The 25028-nt window shown below is 41.7% G+C and overlaps 1 pseudogene; it reads right to left on the bottom strand.

Moving 5' to 3' along the window:
- Positions 1-23986: 23986 nt before the first annotated feature.
- The window catches only part of LOC124973155 (coiled-coil domain-containing protein 138-like), an 84259-nt pseudogene continuing 83217 nt past the window's right edge, over positions 23987-25028 (bottom strand).

Genomic DNA, 25028 nt, shown 5'->3' with positions numbered 1-25028 from the left:
GGTGCTAAGCAACTCAATGAGACCCTGTCTCTAAGTATTACACAAAATAGGGCTGGGGATGTGGCTCAGTGGTGAAGTGCCCCTGAGTTCAATCCTTGGTTAAAAAAAAAAAAAAAATCAACAATGTATGAGTGTACCTTATCACCACATTCTTGCCAGCATTTATTATTATTTTTATTTTGATGATTGCCATTCTAACTGGACTGAGTTGAATTCTCAATTTTGGTTTGATATGCATTTCCCTGATTATTAGAGATATTGAATATTCTTTCATATATTTTTTGGCCCCTTGTAATTCTTCCTCCTCTGCTCTTTCCTCCTGTTCTTCCTCATTTTCTTCCTCTTTCTCTTCCTCCTATTCTTCCTCTCCCTCCTACTCCTCTTTCTCTTCTTCCTTCTCTCCTTCTTACTCTCCCCCACCCCATCATTTTCCTCATCACTTCCCATTGCATTCTCCTCCTCCTGTTGCCTCTTTCTCCTCCTCCTCTTTCTTCTCCTCCTGCTACTGCTTCTGCTGCTTCTCCTTCTCCTCTTCCTTCTTCAATTGAACCTACTTATGCTTTACCACTGAGCTAAATCCTCAGATCTTTTTATTTTTTTATGTGAGAAAGGATGTCACTAAAGTTTCTTGGGGTCTCACTAATTTGCTGAGGCTGGTCTTGAACTTATAATCCTTCTGCCCCTGCCTCACAAGTCACTGAGATTATATGCATGTATATATAATGCATATATATATATGATTATATAATCACAAGAGATTATATGCATGACCCACCATGCCCAGCTGTATTTCTTCTTTTGAGAAGTGTCTGTTTAATCCTTTTGTTCTATCATTGATTGAGTTATTTGAGTTTTGGGTGTTTTTTGAATTCTTCAAATATTCTTGATATGAACTCCTTTTTGAACAAATAGCTAGCACACATTTTCTCCTATTCTGTAGGTTCTTTTGTAATGTTCTTGATTGCTTCCTTTGCTGTGCAGGAGCTTTTGAATATAATGCCATCCCACTTATTGATTCTTGATTTTATTTCTTGAGCCTTAGGGATCTTATTAAGGAAATTGTTGCCTATGCCAGTTAGAAGGAGTGTAAACCCTGTTTTTCTCTAGCAGTTGCAAAGTTTTCATTCTAATTCCTAGGCCTTTGATTTACTTTGATTTGACATTTGTTCATGGTGAAAAAGAGGGATCTAATTTCATTCTTCTGCATATGAATATCTGGTTTTCCAAGTACAATTTGTTAAAGTCAGTGTTTATTCACTGGTAGCTTGATCCTACACATAAAAAACACATTAAACTCCACCAGAAGACTTTTAGAGTTGATAAACAAATTCAACAAAGTAGCAAGATACAAGAGCAACACACAAAAATCAATAGGCTTCCATATATTCCAATAATTAGCCCACTGAGAAAGAAAACAGGAAAACTATTCTATTCACAATGGTCTCCAAAAAAAGCACTTGGGAATAAATATAACCATAGAGGTTAAAGGACCTCTACAATGAAAACTATAAAACACTGAAGAAATAAATTAAAGAAGACCTTAGAAAATGGAAAGACCTCCCATATTCTTCGATAGGCAGAATTGGTATTGTCAAAATGGCCTTACTATCAAAAGCAGTATACAGATTCAATTCACAAAGCCTATCAAAATAAGAATGACATTCTTCATAGAACTAAAAAAATAAAAAAATAAAAAACAAAAACCAGACCTAAAGTTCATATGGAAGAATAAAGACCAGAATAGTCAAAGCAATACTGAGCAATAAGAATGATGCTGGTGGCATCACAATATATGAAGACATCACAACACCTGATTTCAAAATATTCTGCAGAGCTATAGTGACAAAAACAGGAAGACCAAGACCAATGTAGTAGGACAGAACACACAGAGACAAACCCACAGAGTCACCTCCATTTAAATGATTTCTTTGTTTTGTTATTACATATGTGTTGTTAAATAATTTAGTATTGTATCTTTTAAACCTTTATGTAACTCTTCCATTGAATAAGAAGGATTCTGAAATAGAATTGAGCATGTTAGTAAAGTGTGCTACTTTGTTGTTCTTTTTAAAACATGAAGTATAACTTATTCTAATTGCCATTCTTGGGGTAGTATATGATGTGGAGTTTCACTGGTCATGTATTCATGTATGAACATAGGAAAGTTATGTCTGATTCATTTATTCTATTGTCTTCCCTATTCCAAACCTCCACCCTTCCCCTTTGTCTAATCTGATGAACTTCCATTCTCCCCACCCCTCCCCACCTTATTGTATGTCAGCATCCAAATGTGGGAACATTTGGCCTTTGGTTTTTTGGGGATTGGCTTATTTCACTAAGCACAATAGTCTCCAGTTTCATCTATTTACCAGGAAATGCCATAATTTTGTTCTTTATTGCTGACTTCACTTTTGTTTGAAACTTAATGAGGTACAGGAATCTCAGCACCTGACTGTGCCTGGCACATTGGAAGGTGGATTAGAATGAGGCCTCCGGATGTTAACTGGTCAGTTTACATCACAGCCCCAACACTTACCAGCCTATGACTAGCCTTGGTTTCCTCATTTTCATTTGGGAATAATAACACTACTTACTACATGGAGATGTTATTAATTGGAATGAGATAGTCCACACAAAGTTCTTAGTATAGTGCCTTATGTACTTACTATTTAGTAAGTGCAAAATAAATGTTAATTATTATCAAATTTGTTGAATAAAGGGTTGCATCGAAAAACTTCCCCAGGGTGTGTTCATGCCTCAAGTACTCTGGGGCTCAAATAAAGTTTAACATCAAAAGGCCTTTATTCTTTTCTCTGATCTAGGAAAATCACAAAAAGAGACTGAGTTAATTGACTTGAAGATAGACAGTTTTCAGCATTTAGAGCATTTGAAGTATTGGCATTTGATGTTGGTGATTGTCATTTTCCTAATCAGTGTGGTTTTCTTCATCTGACAGTCTCTGTGTAATTTTTATTCTGAGACACCTGGCTCCAGTTCTAGTCTTTGCCTTGAATCTTTCACTTTTTACATTGTGAAATATTACCAACACAGAGTAAAACAGGGACATTAATAAATTACCATGGTATTTGCAACCAACCTTTTTCAACCATTACTATTTTATCTATTTGCTTTAAAGTTACCTAAAAAATAAAGGACATGGCTAAAGCCCCTATGCTATTACCTTATCTCCTTCCCCATATTTAACTACTATCCTAAATTTTATGTCTGTGTGTGTGTGTGTGTGTGTGTGTGTGTATGCATAGTACTGGGGATTGAACCAAGTGCCTCACACATGCTAGGCAAATGCTCTACCACTGAGCTACATCCCCAGTCCTTCCAATACACATTTTGTGCTTACACTTAATGAATATAAATATAACCAAGCAAGATAAAAAATGATTTTGAAAGTTTTAGACATTTATATAAATGGGTATAAATGGGTGTTGGGACTAATGACACTGTAACTATCTCGGGCTGACTCCTTACTCCCTGGCAAGTGAGCAAGATCAAGGCTCAAAGGCGGTTTCAATAGTTAATGACAATGAATTGGACCACCCTCAGGGATTGGTTAACAAGAGTTCCACAAACGTGATCAGCTCGTGCTTGCCATATAGTCCAATGGGACTCTCACCTGTGTGAACCCCCCCTGCCTTGCTGACCTTTAAGCTGATTGGTTCCCGCCTATCCCCCACCCTACATAAAAGCTGTGCAATTTTCTCAACAAACGAGTTCCTACTGTGATGGGTCTCCCTGATGCATCTGATTGTCCTTGGCCGGGAGGGCTGGGAGCGGGCAGTCTGTCGGCCTTACCTATCCTGATCTGACCTTGTTGGGGAGTGTCCCCTTCCCTTGCTGCTGGTTGAGAAGGGCAAGGGGGCTTAAGACCCCAACAAATGGGATATAACAACAGTATTTAATGAGTTAACATTTATATATGTATCCATTTGTGGGTAGTAAGTGTCCCCTCCTCTTTTTCTTAGGAAACAATGCCCCTGAACATGCTTACCTGTGTCTTCTTGTGTTCTTGTTTAATAGGTGGTCAATCCACAGACCACTTATTAAATAGTAAGGGCCTAGGGTTTACATCTTTTTTGAAGTGGATTTTTTATGCCCATCTTCAACTATTCTAGCTTTTCTCACTTTGTTTCCCAAAGTGGTTGCTCCAATTTTTGTTTCCACAGTGATGTATGAAAACCCTTGTTTCTCCACTTCCTTGTCAACACCAAATAGTTAGACTTTCTAATTTCCATTCATCTGATGAACATGAAAGGACACTTCACTGTTCTTATTTATAACCCTGAATGTTAGTGTTGAATATTAAGGTTTACTAGGCTTAAATATATGACATCATCATTATTGTTGTGGGGTATTTTGTTTTTTGAGACAGGGCCTTGTTATATTGCCCAGGCTGGTCTCAAACTTGTAATCCTTCTGGTCTCAGCTTTCTGAGTAGCTGCAACTATAGGTATACACCACTATTCCCAGTTTTTTATTATTGCATTTTAATATAATAAGTTGATAAATTGCCTGAGCTGATGTAGCTACTTAATAATGACATTTAGAACAAAGGAATTTAGAACTGAGTCTTGGATTACTCTTTATTTTTTTCTCTCTTTTGTCTCCTTTTCTTCCTTCTTTCCCCACCATTTCTAGTGTATTTTCTTCTTGTTCCACATAGCTGCTCCACCTCTACCTTCAAGTTTGTATTGTAGGTCAGAAGAAAGAGAAAGAAATCATGTACCAAGAAAGCAAGTCTATGCTAGGCACAGTGGTATGCACTTGTAATCCCAACAGCTTGCACTGTTGAAGCAGGCAGAACCCTTGAGTCCAGGATTTCAGGACTAGCCTTTGGATCATCGAGAAACCTAGTTTCTTTTACGAATAAAAAAATGTAAAAACTTTTCTCAAGTCCCCAGCATATTTCTACTTATTCCTCAAGCAAAAAAAAATGTTTACATGCCACCCTTGTCATCAAGGAAGAGTAATGTTAAAGCAAGTAAAAGAAGGTGATTACCCTGAGGTTGTCTCTGTAACTGAGCCCTTAGTATTTAGTAAACAGAATTTTAACTTAGAAGCACTTCTTATAATTGACTTAAAAACAAAAGCAAAAAAAAAAAAAAGAAAATCTCAAAGACTGAGGCCCAGCCAATCACAAACAGCTGACTAGCTGATTGATTATATAAATATGGACCTCCTCTTGGACCATACCCAAATAAGGCAAAGGCCTAGCTATAGTTAATTAAGTAATTTCTTTGCTTTACTTCAATTTTCAGACTCTCAGAGTTCACTGTTCACTCTGAACCTCTTTCAGTTTTGAGTGCTGCCCTATTCATGAATTATTCTTTGCTCATACATAATGTTAAATTTACTTTGCCTAAACATTTATTTTTAATACATATAATAACTTTACAGCCTCCATAATCTAGTAGGCAAAAGATTAGTTGGTTAGCAATTGAGACTGAATCAGACCACCTCTAGTTACTACGTCACTGTTTTCTGTATACATTCTTTTTCCCTTAGGGAGAGGACCAAAAACCATCCAAGAACCATGTCCAGGAAATATGACTGGAGTGCCATCCTCTCCATCACATATAAACTTGACTTCTCAAAGTCCTGCAATAAAAAGCTTAAAGACAAATTGCTACTGCCCAGGACACCCAAAATCAATGGTGAGAAAGTTGAAGACAGCTGCAATAAAAATGCCTACTTATAGACAAGGGAGAATGGGAAGTTTCAGCAGTTACCAGTATTATAAGTATTTGCTGACAGATTACTAAATTCTACTAGAGAAGAACAATGAGGAGACCTGGGAGTGAAACAAATTCCTCGATTAACCAGTCTGGCAGCCCTCCCCTAGTTTCCTCCCTGACATGAATCACTGCCTATCAGTTCTCTATTGCATTTTTCCACCTGCTGGCAATATTTGGGGGCACAGAAATTTCTTTGGAGTTCATTATAACAGTCTGTTTTCAGGTATTGGTTTTTGTTTGAATGTTTTGTATTTTGTTTTTTCATCAATATCATTCTCTCTTATCTACTAAAATTCTGGATTATCTAATTCCTGTTAATTCTCTGTGCAAATAACCATGTCTAAGAGTTCCAGAGAGCTGGAAATATTTGGCTCTTAGACTGGCCTTTGTGCTGTTCTAGTCCCCACCTCTCAGAATCTATTGGCCATTGCCTTGAGACATTCTTATCAATAGTGAGGAGGACAACATCCTCAATCCCATTTTCTTCAACTCATCCCTTCTTTACCTAGCCAAGAATTTTTAGGTTCTGGGCTCCCAGGCATGTCCTGTCATGTCTGCTGCTTCATATCTGCACTTGTCTGGACATCAGGTGAGTTACTGAAGCGTTTGACTTTTTCACTCTCATAGACTCCCAACTCCAGGATTGCACATTGTCTTTGAAGATTAAATTTTCAAAACTTCAGTGTGCTGTTAAACAGGATTATTCGTCTCAAGCCACGAAAAGTTCTGTAATAAGCATGTAGTCCAGATCTAGTACAATGCATTCTCTAGCCCAGACTCTTTTTTTTTTTTTTAAGAAAGAGAGAAAGATTTATTTATTTAAAGAACTTGTTCACAAAATTATGGGGATTGGCAAATTTGAAATCTGTATAGCAATCGGCAGTCTGGAAAATCCAATAAGAGTTGATATTGCAGTAGTAAATCTGAAATCCAAAGGGCAGGAGGGTAGGAACTCGGGCAAGTTTCCATGTTGTGATTTTAAGGCAGAATTGCTTCTTTTGGGGTCCTTAGTTTTTTGTTCTTAAGATCTTCCTCTGATTAAAAGAGGCCCACTCTCATTGTTTACTTAAAATCAATTGATTGCAAATTAATCACATCTAGCCCAGACTTAAAAATTCTCTTAAACAATTATATAGCATCGGGATTCCCTGAAGTCTTTGCAAAATTTTCTCATAAAACTTTCTGTTGACAAGAACTAATTTTCTTCACATTGAGTTACATTTTATAATAAATATTCTTTTCAAAACATATTTTAAAAATAAAGTTTGTACTTATATTAGCATGAGGATATTTTATGATTCTTTTGTTATTAAAAGATTTGGTCCAGGCATGCTGGAACTCAACCGTGATTTCAGCAACTTGGGGCCTGAGGCAAGAATATCATGAGTTCAAAGCCAGCCTTTGCAACTTAGTAAGGTCCCAAGCAACCTAGAGAAATGCTGTCTCAAAATAAAAAAATAAAATAAAAGACTTGGGATATAGCTCAGTGGTTAAGCACTCTTGGGGTCAATCCCTGGTACAAAGAAAAAAACTTGATCCTATAAAATTATATCTCTGAGGATCCAGGGATTCCTACCATGGTCATTGCCCATGCTATCTCTTGAGCTTCGCAGGAGCCCATTTTAGGTACTCACTACATCCTCTACTGGTATGACTGTCAAATTCTCTGCAAAAACCCAGACCCAAAAAAACCAACAAGTTCCTACGGAGTTCTTCATTTTCCTTTTCACAGCAGTCCTGCAAGGAACATTTTGTGCACTTCAAGACCCACAATCTAGCGGTGTGTCATGAGGGAAAAACATTATCTCTGTCTATTGGAGGAGGAAAAGGGTTGTAGCAGATCACTGAGCAGAAAATGGTGTCAGTGAGCATGGAGGACAGGGGGGCAGGAGGAGACAAAGTCCTATGTGGGAATCAGAATATGCTCAGGTTGTTAGTATCAAGGGAGATTTCAGAGATCATTCACACCTGGATCCCTACCCATTCCAATCACAATCTATTGATTCCTTCCTTACTCCTCGTTTTACTCCTGGCATTTTCCTTGGACAATTTCTAACCAGAAAATATCTGGGCAAAATATACAACTCAGAGGAGTTGCTGGATCTTGCCTACCATCTCATTTATGGGTGAGGTAGAAGAAGGTGTTTCTCATGGGCAAAATCTTTTTCCCTAAATGAGGGAATGCCTCAGGAACACAGCCTGACCCTGTCAGAAAATCTAAACAGGCAAAGGGAAGTGGTGATTGCTCATGGGTCTGGGGTCCCAGGACCGAAATTTGCTGGCAGGAAAAAATATTTCCTCATCCAATGTCCAGTTATGTTTGCAGCTCTTTCTCTAAAGATTCCATGAAGTGAGATAAGGGACTGAAAGTCATATCTAGTTATGTTTGCAGCTCTTTCTCTAAAGATTCCATGGAGTGAGATAAGGGACTGAAAGTCATATCCAGGATCTCTCAATCCTTCAACTGCAGTTCCTTCCACTGTGAAAATGGCCTCATTTTGGTTTCCAGTGCGCTCATGCCACGAGAACAGGAGAAGGGAGAGTAACTCTGTTCTCAGTGGATGGGGTGGACTTTGAGCATTGTGGGTGTGAAGGGTGTGGAGGTTCCAGGCTCCAGTAGGGACACACAATTTTTCTCTCTCCTCAGAGGCTTTCTCCAGGCCTTGGGCCACCTGGATGTTGAGGAGTGGCTTCTGTGACCTTGTGCCTGTACTTCAGACAGTACCTGAGGTCACAGAGGGCTGACATGACAGCTCAATGGCATCATGGTTCCCATGGCCACCAGAGAGGCTTCTGATCCTGGCTGCATCAGACTGAGATTGAAAAGAAGTGCCAGCTCCATGGTGATGGTAAGAAGAAAGATGAAGGGAGCAAGGGCCAGGGGCCTGATCTTTCAAGAAATGGGATCCTAACTTCTTGGCCCAGTTGAAGTGGAGCTATTTGGTGTGCCAGGCAGAGACCAGTGGGCTGTGGATTGCTCTGGGTCCAGGCAGACAGGGAACCCTGCTGAAGCCTGACAGCTCACACTACCCTCCAGGCCTGATAGGTGGGGCTGTGCTAGTTTGGCACCACAGGGCATCATGAGAGTCCAGTCACCTAGCTCCTGCTGTGGGCAGTGAGCTCACATGAGGTCTGGGGAACCAGGCAGGGATGGAGGTCTGAATGAAGACATAGGGGTCACCTAGATTAGCACTGGCCCCATAAGCCTTGCCCTCTGAAAACTCTCCTACAGGTCTGGGCACACCAGGGATGTAGCCGAGTCAACTTGCCTAGGGTCCTATCAGAAACATAGCATGATGGCTGATGACAGCTCAGGGCAGAGGAGCATGCAGTTCAGCTCCCTGGTTTAGGTGCTCCTTGAATTGGAAAACATTGCACCCAGTGTGGTTGATTGCCCTCCTATCAGAGATAGCCCTAACAGGAGACAGCTGCAACCTGGGGAGTCAGTCTTCCAAGTGGCAGTGGGAGACTTCTGTGATGGCTTATGAGGAGACCAGGGGGTCATTCACTCAGCATGTTGGAAAGAGGAGAGGAGGGAACACCCAGGCAAGGAGAGATGTTCTCTTCTCTCTCCACCTGCCAGGGCCAACCACCTTGGCTGCTGCCTTACAGCTGGGCTGCACTCAGAATTTGTACTGCTGTGATTATTCCAGATGTCCTTCAACTCACCTTCAGATGCACAAATATCTAGCCAATCTCTGTTCACTCAGTGGTTCATTCCCTTGACCACACTAGTGCCTCTGTGGAACAAGACCCTCTGAGAAAAGACCAGGAATCCTATTACCAGCCCTTGTAAGATGCAGAGCACCAGCAAGTGGATGAAACAAGAACCTTCTCTTGGCATGATGAACACATTTTCATAGGGCAGAATACCAAATGGGAACATGCATCATCCTGAAAGAGAAATGGCACAAAGCTTCAGGGCTAAATACTCCAAAATAAAGAGTAATGACCTTTGGGGGACCTGAAAAGCAGAAGGATGTTGGTGCTGAAAATGAACTTCAGTGAAGGGACACTAACAAAATGGGCATTGTTTAAGGTCTATGTCCAAATTTCAGGACAGTTCTTCAGCTTCAACATACTGCACAGATACTAGTATTTGTCAGTGACAGATCATAATGTGAGCAAGCATCATGATTGACCCTAATTTCCCTTGCAAGGACATCAATGCCCTTGCCATTTCGTGGAACTTTTCCATTGCTTGCAAGGGACAGCTGATAATATATGTGCTGATTTTTAGTTTTTTCAGCACAAGACTTCTCAAGAAAAGTTTTCCTTACACCACACCCACTACTCCAGTGACCTTCAATGTAAACAATTTCACGATGGGATATGCAGCACAGAAGCATGGCTCTCAAAAATCAATAATGCAACTCAAGATCAGACATTTAGTCAAAACCATCCTGTTCAATAGCAAACGTGAATAACCAAAATGGAAAAAAACCAAAAGAGGACACATTAAAGAACATCCAAAAGTGTGATAGGATTAGTAAGCAGGAAGAGTGTATCCCCAAACATTTTCTAATTTTAGCATCCTTTTTAATTCTTGGACTGGCTATAGCCACCACCAACACAACACGTGCCTAGTATCTCTGCTTTCTTTCTTTCACTCTGACTTCTTTCAAATAGGGCTTCATGTTTCATTCTTTTTTTATATTTATTTATTTATTTTAATTGTATACAAATGGGATACATGTTGTTTCTCTATTTGTACATAGAGTCAAGGCATACCATTTGTGTAATCATACGTTTACATAGGGCAATGATGTTTATTTTTTTTCCCTTCCCCCCACCCCTCCCACCCCTCTTTTCCCTCTATACAGTCCTTCTTTCCTTCATTCTTACCGCTCTCCTTATCCCTAACCCTAAACCTAACCCTAAACCTAATGCTAACCCCTCCCACCCCCCATTATATGTCCTCATCCGCTTATCAGTGAGATCATTCGTTCTTTAGTTTTTTGAGACTGGCTTATCTCACTTAGCATGATATTCTCCAATTTTATCCATTTGCCTACAAATGCCATAATTTTATCATTCTTCATTGTGGAGTAATGTTCCATTGTATAAATATGCCACAGTTTCTTTATCCATTCATCAACTGAAGGGCATCTAGGTTGGTTCCACAATCTGGCTATGGTGAATTGAGCAGCAATGAACATTGATGTGGCTGTATCTCTGTAGTATGCTGATTTTAAGTCCTTTGGGTATAGGCCAAGGAGTGGGATAGCTGGGTCAAATGGTGTTTCCATTCCAAGTGTTCTGAGGAATCTCCACACTGCTTTCCAGAGTGGCTGCACTAATTTGCAACCCCACCAGCAATGTATGAGTGTCCCTTTTTCACCACATCCTCGCCAACACCTATTATTGCTTGTATTCTTGATAATAGCCATTCTAATTGGGGTGAGATGAAATCTTAGGGTAGTTTGGTTTGCATTTCCCTTATTACTAGGGATGTTGAACATTTCTTCATATATCTGTTGATTACTTGTACATCTTCTTCTGTGAAGTGTCTGTTCATTTCCTTAGCCCATTTGTTGATTGGATTATTTGTATTCTTCGTGTAGAGTTTTTAGAGTTCTTTATAGATTCTGGAAATTAGCGCTCTATCTGAGGTATGGTTGGCAAAGATATTCTCCCACTCCGTAGGCTCTCTCTTCACATTTCTGATAGTTTCCTTTGCTGAGAGAAAGCTTTTTAGTTTGAATCTATCCCAGTTGTTGATTCTGGCTTTTATTTCTTGTGCTATGGGAGTCCTGTTAAGGAAGTCTGATCCTAAGCCAACAAGTTGAAGGTTTGGACCTACTTTTTCTTCTATAAGATGCAGGGTCTCTGGTCTGATTCCGAGGTCCTTGATCCATTTTGAGTTGAGTTTTGTGTAGGGTGAGAGATAGGGGTTTAATTTCATTCTGTTGCATATGGTTTTCCAGTTTTCCCAGCACCATTTGTTGAGGAAGCTATCTTTCCTCCATTGCATATTTTTGGACCCTTTGTCTAATATGAGAAAATTGTATTTATTTGGGTTTGTGTCCATGTCCTCTATTCTGTACCATTGATCTACATGTCTATTTTGGTACCAATACCATGCCGTTTTTGTTACTATTGCTTTGTAGTAGAGTTGAAGATCTGGTATTGCAATACCCCCTGCTTCGCTCTTGCTACTGAGGATTGCTTTAGCTATTCTAGGTTTTTTATTCTGCCAGATGAATTTCATAATTGCTTGCTCTATTTCTGCAAGGTACATCATTGGGATTTTAACTGGAATTGCATTGAATCTGTATAGCACTTTAGGTAGTATAGCCATTTTGACAATATTAATTCTGCCTATCCAGGAACATGGGAGATCTTTCCATTTTCTAAGGTTTTCTTTAATTTCTTTCTTTAGTGTTCTGTAGTTCTCATTGTAGAGGTCTTTCACCTCTTTTGTGAGATTGATTCCCAAGTATTTTATTTTTTTTGATGCTATTGTGAATGGGGTAGATTTCCTAATTTCTCTTTCTGAAGATTCATCACTTATGTATAAAAATGCATTGGATTTATGAGCATTGATCTTGTAACCTGCTACTTTACTGAATTCACTTATGAGCTCTAAAATTTTTCTGGTGGAATTTCCAGGTTCCTCTAAATATATAATCATGTCATCAGCGAAGAGGGATAGTTTGAGTTCTTCCTTTCCTATTCGTATCCCTTTAATTTCTTTGGTTTGTCTGATTGCTCTGGCTAGAGTCTCAAGAATGATGTTGAATAGAAGCGGTGAAAGAGGGCATCCCTGCCTTGTTCCAGTTTTTAGGGGGAACGTTTTCAGTTTTTCACCATTTAGAATGATATTAGCCATGGGCTTAGCGTAGATTGCCTTTATAATGTTAAGGAATGTTCCCACTACCCCAATTTTTTCTAGTGTTTTGAGCATGAAGGGATGCTGTATTTTATCGAATGCTTTTTCTGCATCTATTGAAATAATCATGTGATTCTTAACTTTAAGTCTGTTGATATGGTGAATGACATTTATTGATTTCCAAATGTTGAACCAACCTTGCATCCCTGGGATAAAACCCACTTGATCGTGGTGCACTATCTCTTTAATATATATTTGTATGCGATTTGCTAAAATTTTGTTGAGAATTTTTGCATCCATGTTCATTAAGGATATTGGTCTGAAATTTTCTTTTCTCGATGTGTCTCTGTCTGGTTTAGGTATCAGGGTGATATTGGCTTCATAGAATGAGTTTGGGAGGGTTCCCTCCTCTTCTATTTCATGGAATAGTTTGAGGAGTATTGGAATGAGCTCTTCTTTAAAGGTTTTGTAGAACTCGGCTGAGAACCCATCTGGTCCTGGATTTTTCTTTGTTGGTAGGCTTTTGATGACCTCTTCTATTTCATTGCTTGAAATTGGTTTATTTAAGTTGTGTATGTCCTCCTCGTTCAGTTTAGGTAATTCATATGTCTCTAGAAATTTGTTGATGTCTTCGAGGTTTTCTGTTTTGTTGGAGTATAGATTTTCAAAATAACTTCTAATTATGTTTTGTATTTCACTTGTGTCTGTTGTGATGTTTCCTTGTTCATTTCGAATTTTAGTAATTTGAGTTTTCTCCCTCTTTCTCTTTGTTAGTGTGGCTAAGGGTTTATCAATTTTATTTATTTTTTCCAAGAACCAACTATTTATTTTGTTAATTTTTCCAATTGTTTCTTTTGTTTCAATTTTGTTGATTTCAGCTCTGATTTTAACTATTTCCTGTCTTCTACTACTTTTGGTATTGGTCTGCTCTTCTTTTTCTAGCGCTTTGAGCTGTAGTCTTAAGTCATTTATTTGTTGATTTCTACTTCTTTTTTGAATGCACCCCATGAACTAAATCTTCCTCTAAGTACTGCTTTCATAGTGTCCCAGAGATTTTGATATGATGTGTCTTTGTTCTCGTTTACTTCTAAGAATTTTTTTATTTCCCTCCTGATGTCTTCTGTTATCCATTCATCATATAATAGTCTATTATTTAATCTCCAGGTATTGGAGAAGTTTGTTTTTTATTCTGTCATTTATTTCTAATTTCAATCCATTATGATCTGATAGAGTACAAGGTAGTATCTCTATCTTCTTGTATTTGCTAACAGTAGCTTTGTGGCATAAAATATGGTCTATTTTAGAGAAGGATCCATGTGCTGCTAAGAAAGTGTATTCGTTCTTTGTTGGATGGTATATTCTATATATGTCCGTTAAATCTAAATTGTTGATTGTGTTGTTGAGATCTATAGTTTCTTTATTAAATTTTTGTTTGGACGATCTATCCAGTGGTGAGAGAGGTGTATTAAAATCGTCTAGTATTATTGTGTTGTGGTCTATTTGATTTCTGGAATTGAGAAGGATTTGTTTGACGTACGTGGATGAGCCAATGTTCGGGGCATAGATATTTATGATTGTTATGTCTTGCTGATTTATGCTTCCCTTAAGCAGCATGTAATGTCCTTCTTTATCCCTTCTGATTAGTTTTGGTTTGAATTCCACATTATCTGAAATGAGGATGGATACTCCAGCTTTTTTGCTGTGTCCGTGTGCATGGTATGTTTTTCCCCATCCTTTCACCTTTAGTCTATGGGTGTCTCTTTCTATGAGATGAGTCTCTTGCAGGCAGCATATTGTTGGATTTTTCTTTTTAATCCAATCTGCCAGTCTGTGTCTTTTGATTGATGCATTCAGGCCATTGACATTCAGGGTTATTATTGTGATATGATTTGTATTCCCAGTCAATTGACTCATATTTGTTTTTGACATGATTTAGTTTCTCCTTTATTTGGCTATTCCTTTAGGCTAGCGCCTCCTGTTGCTGATTTGCATCATTGTTTTTCATCTCTTCCTCATGGAATATTTTGCTGAGAATGTTCTGTAATGCTGGCTTTCTTTTTGTAAATTCCTTTAGCTTTTGTTTATCATGGAAGGATCTTATTTCATCGTCAAATTTGAAGGTAAGTTTTGCTGGGTATAAGATTCTTGGTTGGCATCCGTTTTCTTTCAGGGCTTGGTATATGTTGTTCCAGGCCCTTCTAGCTTTTAGGGTCTGGATTGAAAAATCTGCTGATATTCTTATTGGTTTCCCTCTGAATGTAATTTGATTCTTTTCTCTCGCGGCCTTTAAAATTCTGTCTTTACTTTGTATGTTAGGTATTTTCATAATAATGTGCCTTGGTGTGGGTCTGTTGTAATTTTGTATGTTTGGAGTTCTATAAGCCTCTTGTACTTGGTTTTCCATTTCATTCTTCAGATTTGAAAAATTTTCTGATATTATTTCATTGAATAAATTGTTCATTCCTTTGGTTTGTTTCTCTAAGCCTTCCTCAATCACAATAATTCTTAAATTTGGCCTTTTCTGATATCCCATAATTCTTGTAGATTCTGTTCATGATTTCTTACCATCTTTTCTGTTTGGCCAACTTTACTTTCAAGATTAAATAATTTGTCTTCAATGTCTGAGGTTCTGTCTTCCAGGTGTTCTATCCTATTGGTTATGCTTTCTATGGAATTTTTAACTTGGTTTATTGTTTCCTTCATTTCAAGTATTTCATTTTGTTTTTTTTTTTCAGTATCTCTAACTCTTTATTGAAACGATCTCTTGCTTCCCGTATTTGGTCTTGTAACTGTTGATTGGTGCAATCATTTAATGCCTGCATTTGCTCTTTCATCTCCTCATTAGCTTCCCTGATCGTTTTAATTACGTACATTCTGAACTCCCTTTCTGACATTTCTTCTGCTGTGCTGTCATTGGGTTTTATTGATGTAGTATCTAGGTTTGTTTGGGACATTTTCTTCCCTTGTTTTCTCATATTGGTCAGCTGTTAATGGGACCCTGAGATATTGCAGTTTTCCGCTATTGGCTTATAGTGTCCCGGTAGATTTCCAGTGTATCACCTCCCAGCCTTCAGTAGCCTGATGTCTTGGAGAAATCTGATAAAGCAGCGCGTCTGAAGAAAACTGCCCCTAGCCCCCTACTGGTTCCACGGTTTGGAACTGGTTCTGTGCGGAAATGCCCTCACTGTGGGCCTGCACCGTGCAGCTGGCCGTGTGGGAGGAGCCCACTGCCGGAGTGTGGAAGGCTACCTTGGGAAGACTCTAGCTGCCCTGCCTGGCTCTGATAAGCCACCTCTATCTGGGCCTGCCACCCAGACCGAGCTTTACCCAGTGGGCAGACTCACCTGTGGCTCTATTTCAGTCCGAGTCTCTCAATGCCTCCCCTTCTTAACTCCTGGGTTCTGGAGTGACTGGGGGTGCAGTCACCCTCTAGGCCGCCATCTTGGATCGCCCCGTGAAGAGAGCCTGCAGCCAGAGTGGGCAGAGCTGCCTGAAGAGTTCTCTGGCTGCCCTGCCCTGATCCCAGAGGCTGCTTGCAGATCGAAGCGCTCCGTTGGTTCGGGGACTTGTGGCTGGTTCTATGTAGAAAACCTCTCCCTGGGCGGTCTGGTCTGAGAAACTAGACTTGAAAGGCACCTCCCACCGCAGGGGTCCAGGCTACTTGGGGAGGTCTCTGTCTGCCCTATCCTGGTCCCTGAAGCTGCTTGTGTGCTGGAGTACGTTGCGCTTCACTGGCTCCGGGACTCGGAGCTTGTTCTGGTTAGAAAGGCTCTCACTAGTGGGCCAGTTCCGTTCCGAGAACCTGGAGAAGCTGGCTGTGTGGGTGGGGCCCACCACCGGAGTGCGCAGGGCTGCCTGTAGATGACTCTAGCCTCCCTGTCCGGCTCAGATAAGCCACCTCTATCTGGGCCTGCCACCCGGGCCGAGCTTTAACCAGTGGGCAGACTCACCTGTGGCTCTATTTCAGTCCGAGTCTCTCAATGCCTCCCCTTCTTAACTCCTGGGTTCTGGAGTGACTGGGGGTGCAGTCACCCTCTAGGCCGCCATCTTGGATCGCCCCATGAAGAGAGCCTGCAGCCGGAGTGGGCAGAGCTGCCTGAAGAGTTCTCTGGCTGCCCTGCCCTGATCCCAGAGGCTGTTTGCAGATCAAAGCTCTCCGTTGGTTCGGGGACTTGTGGCTGGTTCTGTGTAGAAAACCTCTCCCTGGGCGGTCTGGTCTGAGAAGCTAGACTTGAAAGGCACCTCCCACCGCAGGGGTCCAGGCTACTTGGGGAGGTCTCTGGCTGCCCTTCCTGGTCCCTGAAGCTGCTTGTGTGCCGGAGTTCGTTGTGCTTCACTGGCTCCTCATGTTTCATTCTTGACCCTGCAAAGCACAATTTATTCATTCCCAGAACCATGGTGCATGTGAGAACACCATATCCTTCACCAATTCTACACTGCATCTCTTAAGAACCTTCATCCAAATTAACAACAGTCTATAAAAGGGCTTCATTCCTTGTGACTCTGGACCTCCAATGATACTGGGAGACTAGGTTGCAAACACTGCCAATTCCTCCTGAATGCTGTCAGCAGGAGTTAACACGTATGCATACCAAAATCATATAATTTGACTTCAAGTCATTTGCAACCCGATGCCAAGGAAAACTGAGTGAGAAAAGCCAGGGTCAAGGGCAGCTGTCCTAGGTCCTCAGCTCTTGCTTTTCCAGATGACATGGAGGTTCTCATGGAAAGGGCTGAGCTGTGCAAGTCCCCTTCAGTTGCACAGCATCTGGAGTGTGCCCAAGATGCCTGGTAATTGCCAAAGACTAGTGTAGTTGTCATTTTAAAGTTCCTGTCTTTTGCAACCTGGTGAGCATTGTTTCTTCAAAGTTGCTGATGATAAAACCTGACCAGTATATTCATGAGAGGGAGCTAAGCTATGAGTTCCTGTGAGTTGACTCACATCAAGGAATATCTCCTCTTATGAAATTAAGGTGACTGGGAAAGCACTGCTAAATTTGAAAACAGATCCATGCTGGAAGTCTGACTGGAAAAGGCTTGCATGTCCAACTGGTTCTTTTTCAACTTTGCCAATTCAGATGATGATAAGAGGAGAAACAGATGAGAGGAGGGAGGGTTGGCATATTGAAAAGATTTTTTTTGTCATCGCCCAATCTGAGGGTCCAAGGACTCAAACCACGTTCCTTGGGCATGCTAGATGAGCACTCTCCAAGGAGAGTTATCTGTTCAGCTTCAAAGGGTCTCCTTTTACATACCCTCTAGATCCTCTACTAGACTGACTCTGTGAACTTCTCTGTAGAGAACCAAGTCCCAAACAAAGCAAACAAATTTGTAAGGAACTGTTCATTATCCTTTCAGAGCAATCCTGCAAGGAAAGTTTTGTGCACATCAAGACCCACAATCAAGTGATGCATAGTGAGGGAAAATATATATTCCTGTCTATTAAAGGAGGAAAAGGGTTGTAGCTGATCATTGAGCAGAAAAATATATCAGTGAGCATGGAGGTCAGGGGGGCAGGAGAACAGGCCGGCCTTTGTGGGAATTAGAATATGCTCAAGTTGTTAGTATCAAGGGAAACTTCTGGGATCATACACACCTGAATCCCTATACATTCCAATCACAATCTGCTGATTCCTTCCTCACTCCTCTTTTTCCTCCTGGCATTTTCCTTGGAGAATTTCTAACAAGGAGATATCTGGGCAAAATGCACAACCCAGTAGAAGTGCTGGAACTTGCATACCATCTCATTTATGGGTGAGGTAGAGGAAAGTGTTTCTCCTGGGCAAAACCTTTTTCCCTTAAAGAGGGAATGCCTCAGGAACACAGCCTGATCCTGTCAGAAAAATCTAAACAGGCAAAGGGAAGTGGTGATTACTCACTGGGTCTGGAGTCCAGGAACTGATATTTGCTGGCTCATTTAAAAAAAAAAAATTCCTCATCCAGTGTCCACTTGCTGCTAGTTACTTTTGCAGCTCTTTCTCTCAAGATTCAAGGGAGTGAGATAAGTGGCTGAGTGTCATATCAGGGATCTCTCAGTCCTTCACCTGCAATCTGGTCCTCTGTGAAAACAGCCTCACTTTCAGTTTCCAGTGATCCTGTGCCATGAGAGCAAAAGATGGGAGAGTGACTCTATTCCCAATGGAAGGTGCAGGTTTTGGGCATGGCGGGTTTGAAGAGCACAGAGTTTCCAGGCTCTGGTAGAAGAACACATTTTTCTCCCACCCCAGAGACTTTCTGGGCCTTGGGCCACCTGGATATTTAGGAGTGACTTTTGTGAACTCGTGCCTGCACCTCAGACAGTGCCTGAGTTCATAGAGGGATGACATGAGAGTGTGGTGGTGACAAGGTTCCCATGGCCACCAGAGAACTTCTGGTCCTGGCTGTTTCAGACTGAGATTGAAAAGAAGTGTCAGCTCCATGTCGATGGTAGGAGAAAAGAAGAAGGGAGCAAGGGCCAGGGGCCTGATCTTTCACGAAATGGGATCCTAACCTCTTGGCCCAGTTGAAGTGGAGCTATGGTGTGTGTGGAGCACAGCTGCTCAGGCTGCGGTTTGTTCTGGGTTTAGGCAGTACAGAGGACCTCGCTGAGGCCTGACAGCTCACACTACACTCCAGTCTGCTAGGTAGCACTGTACTGAGTGGCAGCACTGGGCAACAGGACAGTCCAGTCACTGAGTTTCTGCTGTGGACAATGAGCCCCCACGAGGACTGGGCGAACAGGCAGGGATGGAGGGCTGCTTGAGGACATGTGGTCACCCAGCTTACCACCAGCTCCATCAGCATTGCCCTCGGAAAACACTCCTCCAGGTCTGGGAACATCTGGGATTTGGTCAAGTCAGGCAACTCGCCTAGGGCCCTAGCAGGCACATGCCATGATGGCTGATGACAGCTAAGGGCAGGGGAGGGTGCAGGACAGCTTCCTGGCTTAGGTGATCCTTGAATTGGGAAATGTCACACCCAGACTGGTCAATTGCCCCTCCTTTCTGAGATTGCAATAATAGGAGACAGCTACAAGCTGGGGAGTTGGTCTTCCAAGTGGAGGTGTGTGACTGCTCTGATGGCTCATGAGTTGACCAGAGTGTTATTCACTCAGCATGTTGGAAGGAGGTCAGGAGGGAACTCCCAGGCAAGGAGAGATGTTCTCTTCTCACTCCATCTACCAGGGCCAGCCACGTTGGCTGCTGCCTTACAATTTGGGCTGCACTCAGAATTTGTCCTGCCATGATTTTTACAGAGGTTCTTCAACTCCCTTTCAGATGCAGAAATAACTAGCCAATCTCTGTTCACCCAAAGGTTCATTCCCTTGACCTTATTAATGCCCCTGAGGCATAAGGCACTCTGAGAAATGCCCAAGAGTCCTATTACCAGCCCCTGTTAGATGCACAGCACCAGCAAGTGGATGAAACAAGAGCCTGCTCTTGTCTTGGTGAACACATTTTCACAGGGCAGAATACCAGAGGTAAACTTGCATCATGCTGAAGGTGGAATGGCACAAAACTTCAAGGCTGAATACTCCAAAAGGAAAAGTAAGGACCTTTGGGGGGCCCTGGTAAGCAGAAGAGTGTGGGTGCTGAAAACCAACTTTAGTGAAGGGACACTAACAAAATGGGAATGGTTTAAGGTATATGTCTAAAATCAAGGACATTTCTGCAGCTTCAAAATACTGGACAGGTATAGGAGGTTGTCAGTGCCAGATCATTCTGAGAGCAACCATCATGACTGACACTAATTCCCCTTGCAAGGACATCTATGCCCTTGCCAATTCCTGGCTCTTTCCTGTTGCTTGCAAGGGACAGCTGATGACATCTATGCTAATTTTTAGTTTTTTCAGCACAAGACTTCTGAGAAAAAGCTTTCCTTACTCCACACCCTCTTCCCCATTGACCTTCAAAGTAAATGAATACACTGCATCTCTTCAGTGATCCAAATAAACAACAGTCTATATAAGGGCTTCATTCCTCTTGACACTAGACCTCCAATAAAAGTGGGAGACTATTTTGCAAATTCCCCCATTCCTCCTGAATTCTATCAGCAGGAGTTTAGGCATATGCATCCCTAAATCATACAATTTGACTTCAAGGCATTTGCAACACAGTGTCAAGAAAAACTGAGTGAGAAAAGCCAGGGCCAAAGGTGAATGTATTTGGTCCTCACCTCTTGTTTTTCCAGATGACATGGAGGTTCACATGGAAAGTGCTGAGCTGTGCATTTCAACTTCAGTTGCACAGAATCTGGAGTGTGGCCAAGAAGCCGGTTATTTGCCAAAGACTAGTGCAGTTGTCATTTTGAAATTCCTGCCGTTTGCAACCTGGTGAGCATCATATTGTTCAAGAAGTTGCTGATGATATAACCCAATGAGCATACACGTGAGAGGGAGCTAAGCTATGAGTTTCTGTGAGTTGACTAATGCCAACTCTCCTCTTAAGAAAACAGGTGACCAGAAAAGCACTGCTAACTTTGACCACAGCTCCATGATGAAAGTCTGAGTGGAAAAGTCTTGTGTTTCCAACTGGTTCCTTTTCAACGGTGCCGATTCAGTTGGTGAAAAGAGGAGAAAAAAAGGAGAGGGACAGTAGGCATATTCAAAATAGTTTTTTTTGTCCCCACCCCGTCTGAGTGTCCATGGATTTGAACCATGGTCCTTAGGCATGCTAGGTGAGCTCTCTCCAAGAGGAGCTACATCTTCAGTTTCAGAGGGGACAATTTGATGTACCTTATAGATCCACTACTGGTCTGATTATCAGTTATTCTGCAGAAATCCTAGAGCCAAACAAAGCTAACAAGTTCATAAGGAGCTCTTCATCTTCATTTTCAAAACAATTCTTCAAGGAATATTTTGTGTAAGTCAAGACCAAAATCTAGATGTAGGACATGAGGGGAAACATTTATCCCTGTCTATTGAAATAGGAAAAGGGTTGTAGCTGATCACTGAGCAGAAAAACATGTCAGTGAGCATGGAGGTTTGGGGGGGCAGGAGGAGAGGCAGGTCTATGTGGAATTAGAATATGCTCAAGTTTTCAGTATCAAGGGAGACTTCTGGGATCATTGACACCTGGATCCCTAGCTCTTCCAATCACAATCCACTGTTTCCTTTCTCATCCTCTTTTTCCTCCTGGCATTTTTCTTGGAGAATTTCTAATCAGGAGATATCTGGGCAAAATTCACAGCCCAGTTTAGGTGCTGGATCTTGCATTCCATCTCACTTATCGGTGAGGTAGAGGAACGTGTTTCTCCTGGGCAAAGCCTTTTTCCTTTAATGAGGGAATGCCTCAGGAACTGTCTGATCCTGTCAGTAAATCTAAACAGGTAATAAGAAGTGGTGATTTCTCATGGGGCCTGGGGTACAAAAACCCGTATTTGTTGGCAGGAAAAAAAAAAATCCTCATCCAGTGTCCTCTTGCCGCTAGTTACTTTTGCAGCTCTTTCTCTCAAGATTCAAGGGAGTGAGATAAGTGGCTGAATGTCATATCTGGGATCTCTCAGTCCCTCAACTGAAACCTGGTCCTCTCTGAAAACAGCCTCACTTTTGGTTTCCAGTGCTCCAGTGCCATGAGAGCAAAAGATGGGAGAGTGACTCTATTCTCACTGGAAGGGGTAGGCTTCAGGCATGGCGGGTGTGAAGGGCACAGTGGTTCCAGACTCTGGTAAAAGCACTTTATTCCCCACCCCAGAGGCTTTTCCAGGCCTTGGGCCACCTGAATGTTTAAGAGTGGATTCGGTGACCTCCTGCCTACACCTCAGACAGTGCCTGAGGTCACAGAGGGGCAGCATGACAACTCAGTGCTGTCAAGGTTCCCATGGCAAACAGAGACGCTTCTGGTCCTGGTCCTGTCAGGCCAAGATTCAAAGAAGTGCCAGCTCCGCACTGATGGTAAAAGGAAAGAGGAAGGGACCGAGGACCAAGGAACTGATCTTTCTGGAAATGGGATCCTAAATCCTTGGCCCAGTTTAAGTGGAGAAATGCGGTGTGCAGGGCGCAGCTTTTTGAGTCTGGGATCCTTCATGGTCCAGGCAGGACAGGGGACCCTGAAAGCTCACACTACCCTTCAGGCCTGCTAGGTGGCATGGTACTGGTTTGGCTGCAAGTCATCATGACAGCTGCATCACCTAGCTCCTCTTGTGGACGTTGAGCCCCCACTAGGTCTGAGGGACCAGGAAGGGATGGAGAACCACATGAGGACACGTGGGTCACCCAGGTTAGCAACAGTCCCATTGGCATTACCCTCAGAAATGACTCCTCCAGGTCTGGTCACACCCAAGATTTGGCTGAGTCAGGCAACTCATCTAGGATCCTAGCAGCCACATGACATGGTGACTGCTGAGAGATCAGGTCAGGGGAATGTGCAGTGCAGCTCCCTGGCTTAGGTGCTTTTGAATTGGAAAACATCATACCCAGTCTGGTTGGTTGCATTTCCTTTTCCAGCCAACCATAACAGGAGAAAACTGCAACCTGGGGAGTTGGTTTTCAAAGTGGAGGTGGTGGGATACTGTGATGGTTCATGAGGAGACAGGGGAGACATTCACTCAGCATGTTGGAAGAAGGACAGGAGGGAGCTACCAGGCAAGGAGAGATGTTCTGTGATCATTCCACCTGTCAGGGCAAACCAACTTTGCTGCTGTCTTACAACTAGGCTGCACTCAGAATTTTTCCTGCAATGACTTTTTCAGATGTCCTTCAACTAACCTACAGATGCAGAAATATCTAGCCAAACTCTGTTCACACAAGGTTTCATTCCCTTGTCCAGAATTTTTTCTCTTTGTCACAAGACCCTCTGAGAAAGGACCAGGAGTCCTATTACCAGTCTCTGTAAGATGCAGAGCACAGGTCAGTGGATGAAACATGGGCTTGATCTTGGCATGAAGAACACACTTTCACAGGGAATAATTCCAAGGTGAGCATGCATTGTGCTGAAAGAGGAATGACACAAAGCTTCAGGGCTCAATACTCCAAAAAGAAGTGTAAGGACCTGTGGGATCATGAAGTGCAGAAAGGTATTGGTGCTGAAAACAAACTTCAGTGAAGGAATACTGACAAAATGGGCATTTTATAAGGTCTATGTCCAAAATATAGGACATTTCTTCAGCTTCAATATACTGTACAGGTATAGGAAGTAGTCAGTGCAAGACCATTCTGTGAGCATCCATTATGAATGACCCTAATTCCACTTGTAAGGACATCAATGCCCTTGCCAATTCCTGGCTCTTTCCTGTAGCTTTGAAGTATATGCTGGTTTTTAGTTTTTTCAGCAAAAAGCCTCTGAGGAAAGGCTTTCGTTAAATCACACCCTCTACTCCATTGATGTTCAATGTGAAAGACTTCACATTGAGATATGCAGCACTGAAGCATGGCTCTCGAAATCAATAGTGCAACTCAATATCAGACATTTATTCAAAACCATCCTGCTCAATAGCAAATGTGAATACCCAAAATGGTAAAAACCTGAATATTAAAAGAGGACACATTAAAGAACATCCAAAAGTGTGATAGACCTTAGTGAGCAGGAAGACTATATTCTCAAGCATTTTCAAATTTAGCATCATTTTATTTCTTGTACTGGCTCTATATACCACCAACATGCCATGTGCTAATGTCCCTTCTTTTCTTCTTTTAATTTGAATTCTTTCAAATAGGGCTTCTTGGGTCATTCTTTTTTTTTAATATTTTTTTACATGTTAATGTATCTTTATTTTATTATTTATTTATATGTGGTGCTGAGAATCAAACCCAGTGCCTCACATAAGCTAGGAAATTGCTCTACCAGTGAGTTACAACCCCAGCCCTTTTGTCATTCTTGGCCCTGAAAAGCATAATCCACTCATTCCCAGAACTCTGGTGCACATGAGAACACCATATCCTTCACCCAATTCTGCACTGCATCTCTTCAGAACCTCTATCCAAATTAACAACAGTCTTTAAAAGGGTTTCATTCCTCTTGACACTGGACCTCCAATGATACTAGGACACTAGGTTGCAAATTCCCCTTTCCTCCTGAATGCTATCAGCAGGAGCTTACCCATATGAATCCCCAAATCATACAATTTGACTTCAAGGCATTTGCAACCCAATGTCAAGAAAGAGTGAGAAAACCCAGGGCAAAGGTCATCTGTCTTTGGTCCTCACCTCTTGCTTCTCCAGATGACATGGAAGTTCACATGGAAAGTGCTTTGGTGTGCAAGTCCTCTTCAGTTGTGCATCATCTGGAGTGTGCCCAAGAAGCCTGGAAATTTCCCAAGGGCAGTTAAGTTGACATTTTGAATTTCCTGCCATTTGCATCCTGGTGAGCATTGTCTCCAAGAACTTTCTGATGATATAACCCCACGAGCATACTCATCAGAGGGAGTTATCCTATGAGTTCCTATGAGTTAACACACGTCAAAGAACATCTCCTCTTAATAAATGCAGCTGACCGGGAAATCAATGCTAAATTTCATCACAGCTCCATGCC

This window comes from Sciurus carolinensis, assembly GCF_902686445.1.
Source record: "Sciurus carolinensis chromosome 14 unlocalized genomic scaffold, mSciCar1.2 SUPER_6_x, whole genome shotgun sequence".
Classification (NCBI taxonomy): Eukaryota; Metazoa; Chordata; class Mammalia; order Rodentia; family Sciuridae; genus Sciurus; species Sciurus carolinensis.
The sequence above is the reverse complement of the archived record's forward strand: the minus strand, read 5'-3'. Positions and strand labels throughout refer to the sequence as shown.